The sequence below is a fragment of the Silene latifolia genome, chromosome 9 (assembly GCF_048544455.1).
Source record: "Silene latifolia isolate original U9 population chromosome 9, ASM4854445v1, whole genome shotgun sequence".
Lineage (NCBI taxonomy): Eukaryota > Viridiplantae > Streptophyta > Magnoliopsida > Caryophyllales > Caryophyllaceae > Silene > Silene latifolia.
This window is the reverse complement of record NC_133534.1, coordinates 133,600,521-133,614,205: the sequence shown is the minus strand read 5'-3', so window position 1 is coordinate 133,614,205 and position 13,685 is coordinate 133,600,521. Positions and strand designations below refer to the sequence as shown.

The 13,685-nt window shown below is 36.3% G+C and overlaps 2 long non-coding RNA genes across 2 annotated transcripts; one reads left to right on the top strand and one right to left on the bottom strand.

Moving 5' to 3' along the window:
* Positions 1–8,786: 8,786 nt before the first annotated feature.
* Positions 8,787–11,360, top strand: LOC141598296 (uncharacterized). Its single transcript, XR_012523403.1, has 2 exons — positions 8,787–9,069; positions 11,159–11,360. It is a non-coding gene; the product is annotated as an uncharacterized LOC141598296 (long non-coding RNA).
* A 416-nt stretch (positions 11,361–11,776) lies between these two features.
* On the bottom strand, positions 11,777–13,500 carry LOC141598295 (uncharacterized). The gene is made up of 3 exons (XR_012523402.1): positions 13,253–13,500; positions 12,536–12,589; positions 11,777–11,961 (listed from the first exon to the last, which is right to left on the bottom strand). It is a non-coding gene; the product is annotated as an uncharacterized LOC141598295 (long non-coding RNA).
* Positions 13,501–13,685: the final 185 nt, after the last annotated feature.

Below are 13,685 nucleotides of genomic sequence, written 5' to 3'. Positions count from 1 at the left end.
ACCACGGACGTGTTCCGAGTACCTGTTTGCGATGTGTGGTGTCGTGGGCGTGTCCCTGACACCGGTGGTTGTGGGTACATCTGGGCGTGTCCCGATACTAGCGTGGTGATTGTATAATAGTGTCTTATTCACATCATTGGCATGTTTCATATTTGTATATATTGTGTGTCGTGCCTTATGTTTATTTATTGAAACTGACGTGTTTGGGTTGTGTGTAAATTGTCACCTATTTCCGGGGTGACCTGTGTCGATCCATATGATATTTCCGATCATATGGGGAGCAGGTTAATTACAGGTTGGTTTGATGTCACGCGGGAGACAGGACGAGCATCGAACTTGGAGTCGAGTAGCATAGATAGATAACTTAGATGGTAGACAAGTTCTATAATGTCTAGTTCATATTTATTATTCATTTATTCATTCATTTGTAAATCACTAAACTTGTTATTTATTTAAGTTGTTTTTTAAATTGGAGTTTTGAAACACTGTCTCGGGAAACCAAGATGGTAACATCCTCCCATTACCTTGGCCGGGCAAGAAGGGGTGTTACAAAATAAGAGACATCATTGGTACTTAGGTATCAGCAGAAAAAATTTTGAGTCTCTCAAGTATGGCGATTATATATTAGTGATATTATAATATGTTTATTTAAAAAAACTATGAAAATAATATAATTGGATTCGTGGTAAAAAAAAATGTTATCATTAGAGTATAAATTTCATATAATTTTTCACATATTCAAAATTGTGTACTTCTTAGTATGTTATGTCCCACATTGAAAAATAATGTGGATACTACGTATAAATAATAGAATTGTCCCACACCGAAATATTAACATAAGATGGGTGATTCTATGATTATAAATAGGAGGCATCATTGGAACTTAGGTAACTGATGTGAAATCAGATCCGACATAATAATATAGCAACAGAATGAACTATCTCGTTTACTGTTTGTTAGATTGGGACGATATAACAGCAACAAATTGAACAATATTGTTGTGTGTTTGGTTCGTGAATTATAGCAGCAAGAAATAACAATGACACATTTTTTTTGTGTGTTTTTAGATGTGAAACAACAACAATAATTAAAAGGAAGAACGAAATATAGAAGGTATATTTAGCTTTGAAATCCTCCTGAAATCGCAGCTAATAACGAAAGCGATTGGAGCCCAATCCTCGTTCGCAAAGATTTGAAGTACGTTCTCAAATCAAAAGAAAAGTTGATCAAACCTTGATCGATTTTCTGTAATTTTCTTATTCCAAGTCTGCCAAATACAATGAAGCCATTCAGTTTATATAGCACACGAAATGAGCTACTATTTGGTCAAATACAAACGATCTTCTAATATCTTATTCTTGCTAAATAAGATAACTAAAAGATAACATAATTTAAGAGGAAATAATAACTAATTATATAATAAAATAGCAGCAGCATATAATCTTTTGATCCCGTTTCCTTAGCTTGTAACGTGGCCAACTATATCCGAGTTCATTTGCATATCCGAATTCATTTGCAACAATCCCGTAGGATTTGGACAGCTAAACTTAAAACATGCATATCTCATTCGTTAATCAGCCGAATCACGCATAAGACCACTTGTTGGAAAGCTAACATCATGAACTTTCATTTCCAATTGATTTCAACGCAAAACGAGTCACGTATTTTTAGATATTCGTCCTTGAAGATAACTAAACGAATCTGGAAGTTTAAAAATGTCTTAAGCATTCTTATTTATTGCATATCCTTGTTTTTCTTGCATCAGTAACAATCCAAAATCTTTTGAGTCTTTTCGGTATGCCTTAAAGAGCTTTTAAGAGAGTGTATCATTATCTCGACGATATGATATATATATATATATATATATATATATATATATATATATATATATATATATATATATATATATATATATATATATATTCTATGTTATATATTCAAATGATGTTTATAATTTTTATTTATATTGGCAAAAAAGTATCGTAAAAAAAATTATGAAAATTATATATTTAGATTCGTGGTAACAAAAAATGCTATCTTTAGAATATAAATTTTATATCATTTGCACATATTTTAATTATGATAAAAAAAATAGAAAACAAAAATGTACGAATATTAATAGATAATATAGTATTTGCTTATTATTAAACCGGGTTTGATGTCGAATTAGGTGCGAAAAATATGGTGTACTTCTAAGTATATTATTTGTACCACATTGAAAAATAATGTAGGTGTGATGAATATACTACGTATAAATAGTTGAATTGTTCCACATCAAAAGATTGTCATAAGGGGGGGGGGGGGGGGTGATCCCATGACTATAAATAAGAGTATCATCGAATTTAGAGGTATCAATACAAAATCTATTAGGTCTCTAAAATATTGTCTTAGATAGTTCTTATAAGAGTTTGTATTAACGGTACGCGTTAGTTACAACAATAACATACAAATATTAAGCCTTACAACCTTTTTTCTTTAACAAAATGTTTTCTCTTTTATTTTACTTGAAAAAGATATTTTAATCATATGTAAACAAATAACTAGAAATGTAACATTGTAACTAAGTTAATTACCCCATTGCAACGCACAAGTGTGAAACTAGTATACTATGAATATATAGTAATTCGGCTAATTGTTGTTACATCTTAACATACTATGAATATAGAAATTTAAGAAAAAAAACGTGTATTTTTGCACAGGTATAAAACGGGTGGTTTTAATAAAGGGTTATGCTCATTCATGGACATGATTTACTCAATTATGGATATGAATGACCATAATGCCCTTATCATTTTTACACCCTCATTATTTTCACTTTTTAGTTCAATTCAATAAATCTCTCAATTACTCACACCAACCAACCACCGGCCTGACTAGCCACTCCACCACCTGTACCACCACATCTCCTCTTCCAAAACGCCGGCCATTACCTTGCCGGCTATAATACCCCCTCATGTACCATGTATACGTCGAAAATGTCATCCCTAGCACTGTGGCATATAACAAAAAAAAATGAGTTCTCAACTCATCCGATAAATCATAGCTTATCAAAAAGAATCCGAGAGATTTCCACATAATGGAAAGGCAATGGCTGAAATTCATTGGGAGAATCTTGTTTTACTTCCAAAACTCCTGTCAACTTTTCCGACGACGGGAAAAAGGAGTAGATAAATGTCAAAACTTTGTCATCAATAACGACCATGCTATTTCTTCAAACCATAAATTTATTAGTCTAAATTAATTTAATCATCCTAATTTGATATAGCATAGTTAATAAAATTAATAAATTAGAATTATTAGTTGATCGACATGAGAATTAGTGTCCATAATCGAGTAATTTGACGAATTTTATATTTGATTGATTTTGTGAGGAAGAGAATTAGAGAGAGATTGTTTATTTTAATTTTGGGGGAAGGGTAAGTTATGAAAAAATAATGGCAAGAAGTCTATGGAAAAGTAATCTTTGTCCATGAAGAGCAACTACGTTAATAAAATTGTGTATGGAATAGTAAGACGTACGTATGTATATCTAATTGGGAGTTGGGATGGGATAGGCGCTAAAGCTGAACTATGGGCTGGGCCAGTGCCCGTGCTGGAAGGGGGCCAGGTTGGGGAGAGTGGAGCCCGAGCCCGCAACACGGGCTGTGAGGGGGCAGGCTGAACACGGGTCGGGCTGTTGATTACTGGCTCTGAACCGGCCCGTTTGAGGTGTGGGCTGGTGGGCTGGTGCGGGCTGGGCGGGCCTGTTACTTATTTTTTTTAAAAAAAAAAAAATATGTTAAAAGTGTAACTTGTAAGTTGTAAGTTGTAATTTGTAAATCATTTTAAGCGGGCTAACGATTATTTGTATACTATCGACTATCGAGTATCGTCTATCGCGACTATGGGTATTAGTTGTAAATTTGTAATATGTTTTGTAAGTTAGCAGTATTATTTTTTTAAAAAAATTTTTAAGTTTAAGTTATTTAGTGTTATAAAATAGGGGAAAAAGGGGGAAAAAAAGAAGGGCTTTATCGAAATTAATGTAACTCTTTAAAACGATATCAAATATTTTTAATTATTTGATATTATTTTTCAAATTACATTAATTAGGATGCCTACGTCTCTCGAAAGAATCAAAACCCACGTAGTTCTTCACTTACCTTACTTACCTTTATGGCGGATTGGTGGTGTTGGGCGGTGATCAATAATCTTCGTCGGCATCGTCGGGAGTTTCGGCAACGGAAGAAGCATCGGTTGTCAATAATTCATCCGTATCACTATCCTCTTTTTCATTCTTTTCTCCTTGACGTCTTTTTTCTGCTTGATCCCAATCTTTTTTGCACACACACATTTTGACGGTTTTTGGATCCAAGCTTGATCTTTTTTCATCTACAACCCTTCTACCTGCACTAAAAGCAGACTCAGACGCAATGGTAGAAGCGGGTACTACTAGTACATCCCTAGCAACTTTGGATAATACGGGAAATTGGGCGGAGTAATTTTTCCACCATATTAGAGTGTCGGGTTGTGTCCCCCCACCGGATCGATGGTCATAGCTTAAATATTCGTTTATAGTATAAGAGGTGGAAGTTGTTCTAGAAGAGGAAGTAGATGATAGTGTATTTTTAAAGATTTTGTTAGCAATTGGGTGATCAAAAATAGTGTTAAGTCGGCATTTTAGACTTCTTAGAACTAGGTCCACATTCCCGCGCAAGTTCATTTTCATAAATAGCATATAATTGATGGACAATATTTAGAGCATAATCAACATCGGTTTGGGCATTATATGAATAACCTAAAGTTTTGTAATAAAAATCAAGCATGTCTTTTAAACCACTTGCTTTAACACATGAATCAAATATCAAACCAACACGATAATAGTGGAAAATGTAATAAAATATTCTAACCATTTTTCCTTCATTTTTGAAACAACCGGTATTAAGCATGGTACGATTTCACATTGTTTCATAGCATCAACAATTGAGCAACATTGCAAAATAACACAATGAACATTAGGATTATAAACTTGTGAAAAAACAGTTGTTGCATCTTTAAAAACTTTTAACAATTCACATACATATTGGGCAAGTACCCACATAGATTCATCAATTAAGTTGACATCGTCTTTATTACCCTCATGTTCATTATACAAAGGTGCGATAACATCTTTATATCTAATAGCACCATTAAGCATTTTATAAGTTGAACTCCATCTTGTTGGTGTATCTAATGACCATTTTTTACACCTTAACCCCAAATTTTCACACAATACAACATATTCACGTCTAAAATTCATGCCATTTCTAATCCATTTAATTATACTTCTAATTGGATCTAACAAAGGAAATAACAATTTAGTACCTCTTGGGCGGACAAGTTAACAATGTGAGCACAACATCTAATATGGACAAGTTCTCCTTTTAACAACAAATTGATTTGCGAAAATATTCCTCCTTTGTGTTTCTTGCCTTATTCTTTACCTCTTGGTGCCTATCTTTCTTCTAAACTCTTTTTTTTTCCTTGGAAGCTACTCTTGTACCCTCCTAACTTGTCCTTTGTTCCTTGCTTGTCCTCCCTTGACGCCTTTTAGATAGTTCTCTTTCTTTTGTGGGATGTTAATCTTGGTTGGATACTTTGGCTTTGTGGAGTTTGTTTGTATTTGACCCATAACCTTGGTTTAGGGGTTGTGATTTTAGAAGGACTTAGGTAGTGTGATGAGACATACTTAGTGATTCTTATACCTAGTTCCTTGATAAAGTGAGTTTAATTGATTGGTGGATTCTGTGTGTTAAGTGCGAGTTGCCTATGATACTAAGGTTATAGAACTTGGCCTTGTTGTTTATGTTTGAGATTTTAAATCTTAGTAGGTTGAGCGTTGTTACCTTAGGAGTAAACATGGAGTAATGTTTATGATTTGAGTTTGGAAAGAGATACCTTTAGGATGTTGATATCCATACATAGATTGTTGTTGCCTTTTGACGTTTGTCGGGTATGAGTATAGCCTTGTTAATAGTTTTGACCTTGTTTTGTGGAAGTCGTTGTGAATGTTTAGTGATTGGGAATTGTTGAATCACAAGAGTGATGAAGTACTTTGTTTCATAGATTAGCTTAGATGTAAAGTAGCGTAAGTTATCTTGAGGAATCCTTGTAGGTAATGTGGTTGTAAGATTGATTTTATTAGGAAGTTTTAGGAACCGTTTAGGATGATGTTGTTATTTGAGTTTTGAGCATCCGACGTTTCCTTGTTGTCTAATTTCCCTTTTTCTTTGACCATAAGCGTTACCGTTCATACCTCTCTTCCTCACTTCGTCATGCTCCTTCTTTAAATTTGATGATGGTAACCTATAAAACTCTATCTTTGACATCGTTGTTGGCCTTACCTCGACTCTCGCCCCTTGTTAATGACTCTTGTATCTTTCCTTCCAACTTAGCATTTGTATCTCCCCCTCTTATAATACCCTTTTGAAGGCACTTCCCTTTTTCCTTTGTGAGATGTTCACCTTGGTCGAGTTTTGTTTTGAGGAAAGCGTTTTGTTTTGAACCCCAACCCCTGTGATGAGCGGTTAACTTCTTGGAAGGTGAGTTGGCGTACTTGGGTATTTTAGAGTTTAGATGCTTAATTTGAAATAAGTGTGATTTAACTAAACAATCGATTGCGTAGAGTTTGAGTTATATGTGAGACTAGAGCTTTGAAGTTGTGGTTGACGTTATGGAACATACATGGATTTGAGAGTGTAATTGGGAGAGAACTACCTTGTGAGTAATTCCCTATCTTCTAAAATAGTAGACTAGCAAACTAAGTTTTCCCAACAAAATTACATCTTTTTAAATAAGAAAATTATTGACACTTAAGTGTGTTAACTCTATAAGAAATTGGTAATTATAATGTATTTTGGTATATTTTATCTTTCCATTAAAGTTTCTGTTTTCATCAAAATAAACCTTTTTATCAAGTTGTATAATTTCCAATTATAATATTTTGATTATAATACAAATAATATGAATGAAATTTTATTGCTAAAACTTTTGTTGAATTTACCATTATTGGGAAATGACTTTACTCATACTACTTGTAAACAAAACTATAAACCGTTTATATTAGAAGGACTTTCATGAGCATGAGCCACCTTAATTGAGTACCGTAGAGCCTCTTCTAGCGACTTAGAGGAGTTGTTGGATTATTAGTCGGTGTAAGTGAGTAAATTTGAATACTACTCAAGGTATGAGATGAGAGTGAGACTAAGTTGCGTTATTGGAGAGTCTTAGCGCTTGTTTTGGAAGTCATAAGAGGTAATGGTATAGTTGACACCAATTGTTAAGTGGTGAATATGGTTTCACCTTGTGGTATATTAGAGTATAGAGATATGAAGTGATGATGAAGTGTTGTTACAACTAAAGCCTTGAATTCTTGCGAGCTTGATGGTAAGTAATGTCCTAAGATGTGAAATTTAAAAGAAACACTTTGGGGAATGTTGATAACCATAAATAGTTTGAGGATAAGACTTGAAATTTGTTGAATTGGTTCCTAGGAGTTTTGAGTTGAGAGAAATTTAGTATAGAGAAGTCTTTAATGATCCTATGGTTTCGAAACTTTGAAGTTGTTGGAGTATTTGAGGTAATGAAATGATGTTTCAATTAAGTGTAATTTTGCCTTTGGGAATCCGTTGTGGGAGAAATAATAGAGAGACTTGTTGACTTGACAATTTTGGATGAGGGTGCAACTTTTTCTAAAGTGTTTGTGGTAGTTCTAAGCTCCATAACTTTCTTCTCTGCCTTGACCGTAAGCCTTACCATTCGTACTCCCTCTTACGCTTTTCCCTGTGCTTCTCCTTTGGACTTGAAGCTAGTGACTCATGAAACTCTATACCCTTTATCCTCCTCGTTCACTTTTTCCTCAGATTCCTACCCGTAGAAGTTTGACTTAGTCTTTTGGTCTGTTGGGTTTGAACCCCGTTATCGTACTTAATGATTATGATGCCTAACTTGTTTTCCATCTTGTGCAACTTCAACCCGTTTTAAGTTACCCGTTTGAAATTCTCTGTTTAAATCTCACATTACTATTGCAAAACTTTACTCATTTTAAGGGTTTGGAAACGAAAGTTCGCTTTTAATTTGTCACGTCTTTAGAAACTTTGAATTGGATTATCTTTTTAATTTATTTTAACGTTTGATCGGATGTTAGGACTTGTTGTTAGAGACGTCTAATAACGGGTTCTACGCTTATCGACGTACGATTCTCTCTTTTACCTTGTCTTCGATTTGGAATGATGATGTTTTTGAATGCGCAACGAGAACTCTCCCGTTCCTTTGACGAGAAACTTGGGCTTTTAGAAAATTCTTTATGAGACCTTTTTAAGAAACACTAAATTTTTATGGCATAAAATCTTGTAAACGTTTTGGATGGTCGACTTTGAAATATCTGACTACAACTTTGCGGTCTTACTTTTTCAACTTTCAAGTTTCGAGGACGAAACTTTTTAAAAGGTGGGATGATTGTAACACCCACGAATTTTCCGTGTTGGCATTTATAATTTAATTAGCCATTTTATTATTTTATTTGTATTTTAAAACCGTTTTTTATAAAAATGCGGCTTTACATGTAAAATAATATTAATGTTGATTAAAAAAATATATCCGTCTTAAATTTGTAGTAGGTCCGGGTTGTATTTTAGGGTAAAATCGACTTAAAATGATAGTTTGAGCCTAAGATAACTTTGGGCCTTCATCCTACTCTTTTCCCTCCACCCATATAAGAGCTTAAACCCTATCTTCTCCCTCCACCATTCATTTTTCAGCAACAAACACACAACTACGCCATTGTTACACAACTTCCACCTCCTTCACTAAAATGGCCATAAAACCTTCGTTTCTTATCGGTTTTCAACGATTTTCGCGCCTATCTCTTCCTCTCCTCACCCTACATCTTCCTAGGTAAGAAATATCTTGACTTTCCCTCACCCTTGCTGCTGGCCGTGACTTTTGTGGCACAATTTTCGATGTCTTACTTGGGAACTCGGTTCTTGAGCTTCCTTTTGGGCAACCGGCATGGTTTTGAGTCGGAATCTTGCATTTTGAAGAAATAATGAGGTAACGGTGATGGGTTACTCGGTATTATGTCATTTGTATGTTTATATGTTATGTTTTGTTGTTATAAGCTAGTAATTGTGATTCTTATGAGATTATATGTGTAGTTGTTTAAGATGGATTTATACAAGGTTTTACTTGCTTAAATTGAGTAAAGATGGTATCTTTGGCTCTCTTATGAGATGGGTAATTAGATGTGGTTGTTGTTATATGTCACTAGTATCATTACTTGCTTAAAGTTTCAGTTTTGAGACTGTTCCATTTAGCTTGCTAAAGTTGCATTTTTGAGACTATTTTGGGTGACCCGTGTTGGCCTGGAACCCGTCATATCTTACCGGTGCGACTTCCAATGCCACTGAAAATATAACAGATGGACCGGCGTCGAAAAATTAGGTGGTTTAGCCACTTGAATCACTCGATTCGGAGTCTTTATGAGTAAATGGCGCCCGTTTTACCGTTTCAAGTTCTATAAATATATATATCCTTTGTGTATGATGGTTGTTTATGCTTTTTATTCGTATCATGACCAAAGTTTTCCCTTATTGACTCGTATATGCTTATGGGTGGTTCGGATTTTGGTTTGTTTACGTTTTGCCTCGTGTCCCGTATTAGTTAATTCATTTGTTATCGGTTATTTATACTTTGTTCAAGTAACATGTAAATGAGAAATGAAATGTTTATTCATTACCGCTCATTATATTTTATAGATTGGGTTCACTCTAATTTATATGGGGAATTTACATACTTCCTTCTTTTGAGCTTGTTATGTTTTAAATGTTGGACTTCACATGATTACATGGTTGGACTTTGCATGATTAACTTGATGGATTTCCTGTGACTTCAAGTATTGGGTTTTTATGACTTGTTTGATGGGTTCATAAATGAGCCGCTTGAGTTGGTCACATTTATCCTGTAGATTTCACATAACGTAAATTAGTCATTATCGATTATTATATTGTATTTAACCGGCATGTTAAATTATAAAATAGAATATTTATTAACATAATGCAAGTATGAGATATTTATTATAAATAGTTACTTGTAGTGAGTCGTATTCTTAATAATGTCTAGTATTGTTCGGTTGTGTGAGTCTTGGTCCTATCGGACACTAGGGGTGAGCCATAGGCCCTCTAGTTACGATATGATCGTCGGGATTGATGTTCCCATCCGTACTTATGGTGAGACGCAAGCCATAAGTATGAATGTGACATTAATAATCCCGTCTCTGAGTCTTGGTCCTATCGGATACTAGAGGTGAGCTATAAGCCCTCTAGTTGCGATATGATCGTCGTCCTACCAGCAGGTTGGAGTCTAGGATGTAGTCTTGTGTGTGGTATCTCGGACATGCTTTCAAGGTAGCCTCTGAGTCGGATACTCCATCTACACTTTGTGTTGGTCTTATACTTGTGAGTCGTATTCTTATAGAAATGTCATAATACCATCGTATGTGCTTGACATGCATTTACGCCCTACTTGTGCTGTTCTGGCAAGTACGGGTTTGGCCTACTTGTGTTGTTCTGGCAAGTGTGGTTTTGGGCCACTTGTGCTGTGCTGGCAAGTGAGTCTTATCTTAGTCTTTCCGCCACTTTCGTGTTGTTCTGGCGATTGGGGTACTCAGTCTCCATGAGTAGTCGAGTCTTGGGTGCGTGCTGTGCTGGCGCACGTCGAATTGGGATGTACACCCGAGAATCTGCAGATTTAGACTAGGACCGTATCATTATCATAATCCTACCCGGGGAAATTATAGTCTAAGAGTAGTAAATGTCTTGCATTATTTGGATGGTTACTTTGGTCATATCTCCTTGAAATACGTGCTCGTGCCTAAGTGGTCGTGTCTATTTCCTTGTCTTTCTTCTCCATTTATTTTATTGTTGCTTATGCCTTACTTACTTGTTTATTCCATCATTTCTTTTATCCTTGTTGGTTTAAACACGTATGATCCCATGTTTAGTTATAAGTCGATTCACTCATAACTTATCTAATATGATTATTTGTTCATGTTCTTTGTTATATTCGTTTTGACATAATGTGGCTGGGAGAACCCTGAGTTACTCCCCACTGACTGTGGCTTTCATGTTTACATGAATGACAGGTTTGTGAAAATGTATTTGTGGGGTGTAGACGTGTGAGCTAGCGAGCACCTTGGACTAGTAGTCGGTTTAGTAGAATTGCTTAGACTCACCTTTTATCATTTGTCATTCGAGGGATATATTTTCCCTCACCTTGACTACCACGTTTGTATAATTTAAATATTTATTTCCGCATTCTCTAGTTATGTTTTAGGTTTTAATGAACCCGCGCTTTAAACTTTAAAAGTTTCAAAAAAATTCCTAATTTCCGCTTGAATTTATAAGTTATATTTTCCGCGTTATAGCGGGGGTTCACATATCCCCTATCACGACCTCCCACCATCAACACCGCTCATTATTCATTCGCCTTTCAAGTCGCCAAATGATATTTTTTTTTTGTTTATTGAGTCATGTTAATTGTTAACACTTGTCTCTCAACATTGTTAATTAGAGATAATTTAAAATGAGTGATTTGAACAATAAAATTAAAATGGATAAAACATTTTTTTACTAACAACTTATTTACTCATTTCCTTACAATGTCATAATGTTATTAGAACACCCTCATTTATTTAAGGGCCTGGACTAGGACTCCTCAGATAAAGAAGGGTGTTACCATCTCGGAAACCCGAGGCAGTAGATAACAAAGGACAATAAACAGTACTTTAAATTGAAAGTTATAAATGTTTACAACACAAATGGAACATGTCTCAAAACTGTAAATAAAGTCTGATAGCTAAACTGAGAATAAAAGTGGGCTAGCTCTAAGTCAGGTGATCCATGCTCTCTCCCCGGCCAGCTCCATATGTCTCAACAACCTGTCAATCTGCTCCCCAGTAAATGGATCATCACAGGCGTACACGAATACACAGGGTCAACCGCGAGGTTGAGTAGGGAATACAATGAAGCAACAAAATATGATATGCATGCTCCTCCGTCACCTTCATCTCCATCTCAACTCATATTTCATAACCCGGAACGCCCAGCCATACCGATCCCCGGCAGACTATCAATCGACTGTCGTCGATATACCACTCGCGGTGAGGTTATCCAGGCGAGGTCCGAGAACCCGCCTGGGCCTTATCACAACATCACAACGTATCACAACCTCGTCACCACCACACTATCCTCCAACTCCAATGCATATGAAATGCTTAACAGTAAACAATGCAATGCAATATGTATATCATTGAACTGATCAATTATAAAATCATGCCAGCTACAAAATGTTGTGATAGCATACTCAATATGATCAATTCGGTCAATCACAATCCCGTATATGAGCCGTAGCATAAAGCAACAACCACGAAATAAGTCAACGTTCACAACTTGGTCATATGAAACACAACAAGTCAACACCATTCAACAGCAACGATAATAAGTCAAGTGTATTTTCCTACCTCGTAGCCGCAGCAAAAACAGCAACTCACAGCACTTTACTCGAAACTTGTTACCTAAACATGTAAGTACAGCCAATCAATTATTCGTACCCCAAAACCCGCTTCTAGACGAAAATTACTAAATATGGAAACTTCCCCGAAATAGAAAGTTTCCCAAAATGGAAACCTACCCAAATTAGAAAGTTTCTCGAAACAAACCCGACAGCACGTCTTGCTACTCAACTTGTTAAACAACGTTTTTTGAAGACAAAAATAATAAAATATAAACGAAACCCGACTAACGAAACCCGATCGAAATCAAAACGATAAACTAATTAAAACCGTACAAAACACGCAACAAACAACCCTACGCCGCCTTTGAACAACGCGCACAACCGCCACCTAACGCCGACAGCCACCAGGCCATGACACCAGGTCTGGCCTGGCCACCACCGGTCACTACCACCGTGGTCGACTCACGCCGGTGAGTCGAACCACGACCCCAAACCGGCGGCCCCCTGCGCATGACACGCTCCCATAACCCGTACCCAGATCCCCACCGGCGTCGACCTGCGCCGTCCCGTTCACCACACACGACGGCAGTTGTCGCCACCACCACCACAAGACTCGTCTCTTTCCCGACTTCCCATAACCCTTACCAAAAGACGCTGACTCGACCCGTATAAGACACTGGACCCGGATTCGATTAAACGAAAACAAAGGGGAAAAACCGGTTACCTCTTCTGACAACCACCCTAAAGTTCGCCTGAAACGCCTTGCGCCGCCAACGAACACCCTCTACAGCCACCTAGATCTGTTGTACGCACTGCCTCCTCCCCTGACCTCACTCGCCCTCACTCTAATTCGCCGTCGTTATTGATCGACTGATGATGCGAAACCTTTGGTGTAAAACGTGAGGGAGAGAAAGGAGCGGTTGTTTTGTTTAGGGTTTTACTAGGGTAAATTATGTTATCATCGTAAAAGAGGGTAAATGGTTTGGGTTAAAAGATTTGGATTAGATTCTACCCAATTCGATCCTTGGCTCAAAATTCGGTTTCAATTAAACTCGACCCAGAAATCGTTTACGATATAAACTCGATAATTTTACGACTCGAATTAAAATAAAACATTACACGAAATCGCTAATAAAATACGGGTATTATAGTCTTCC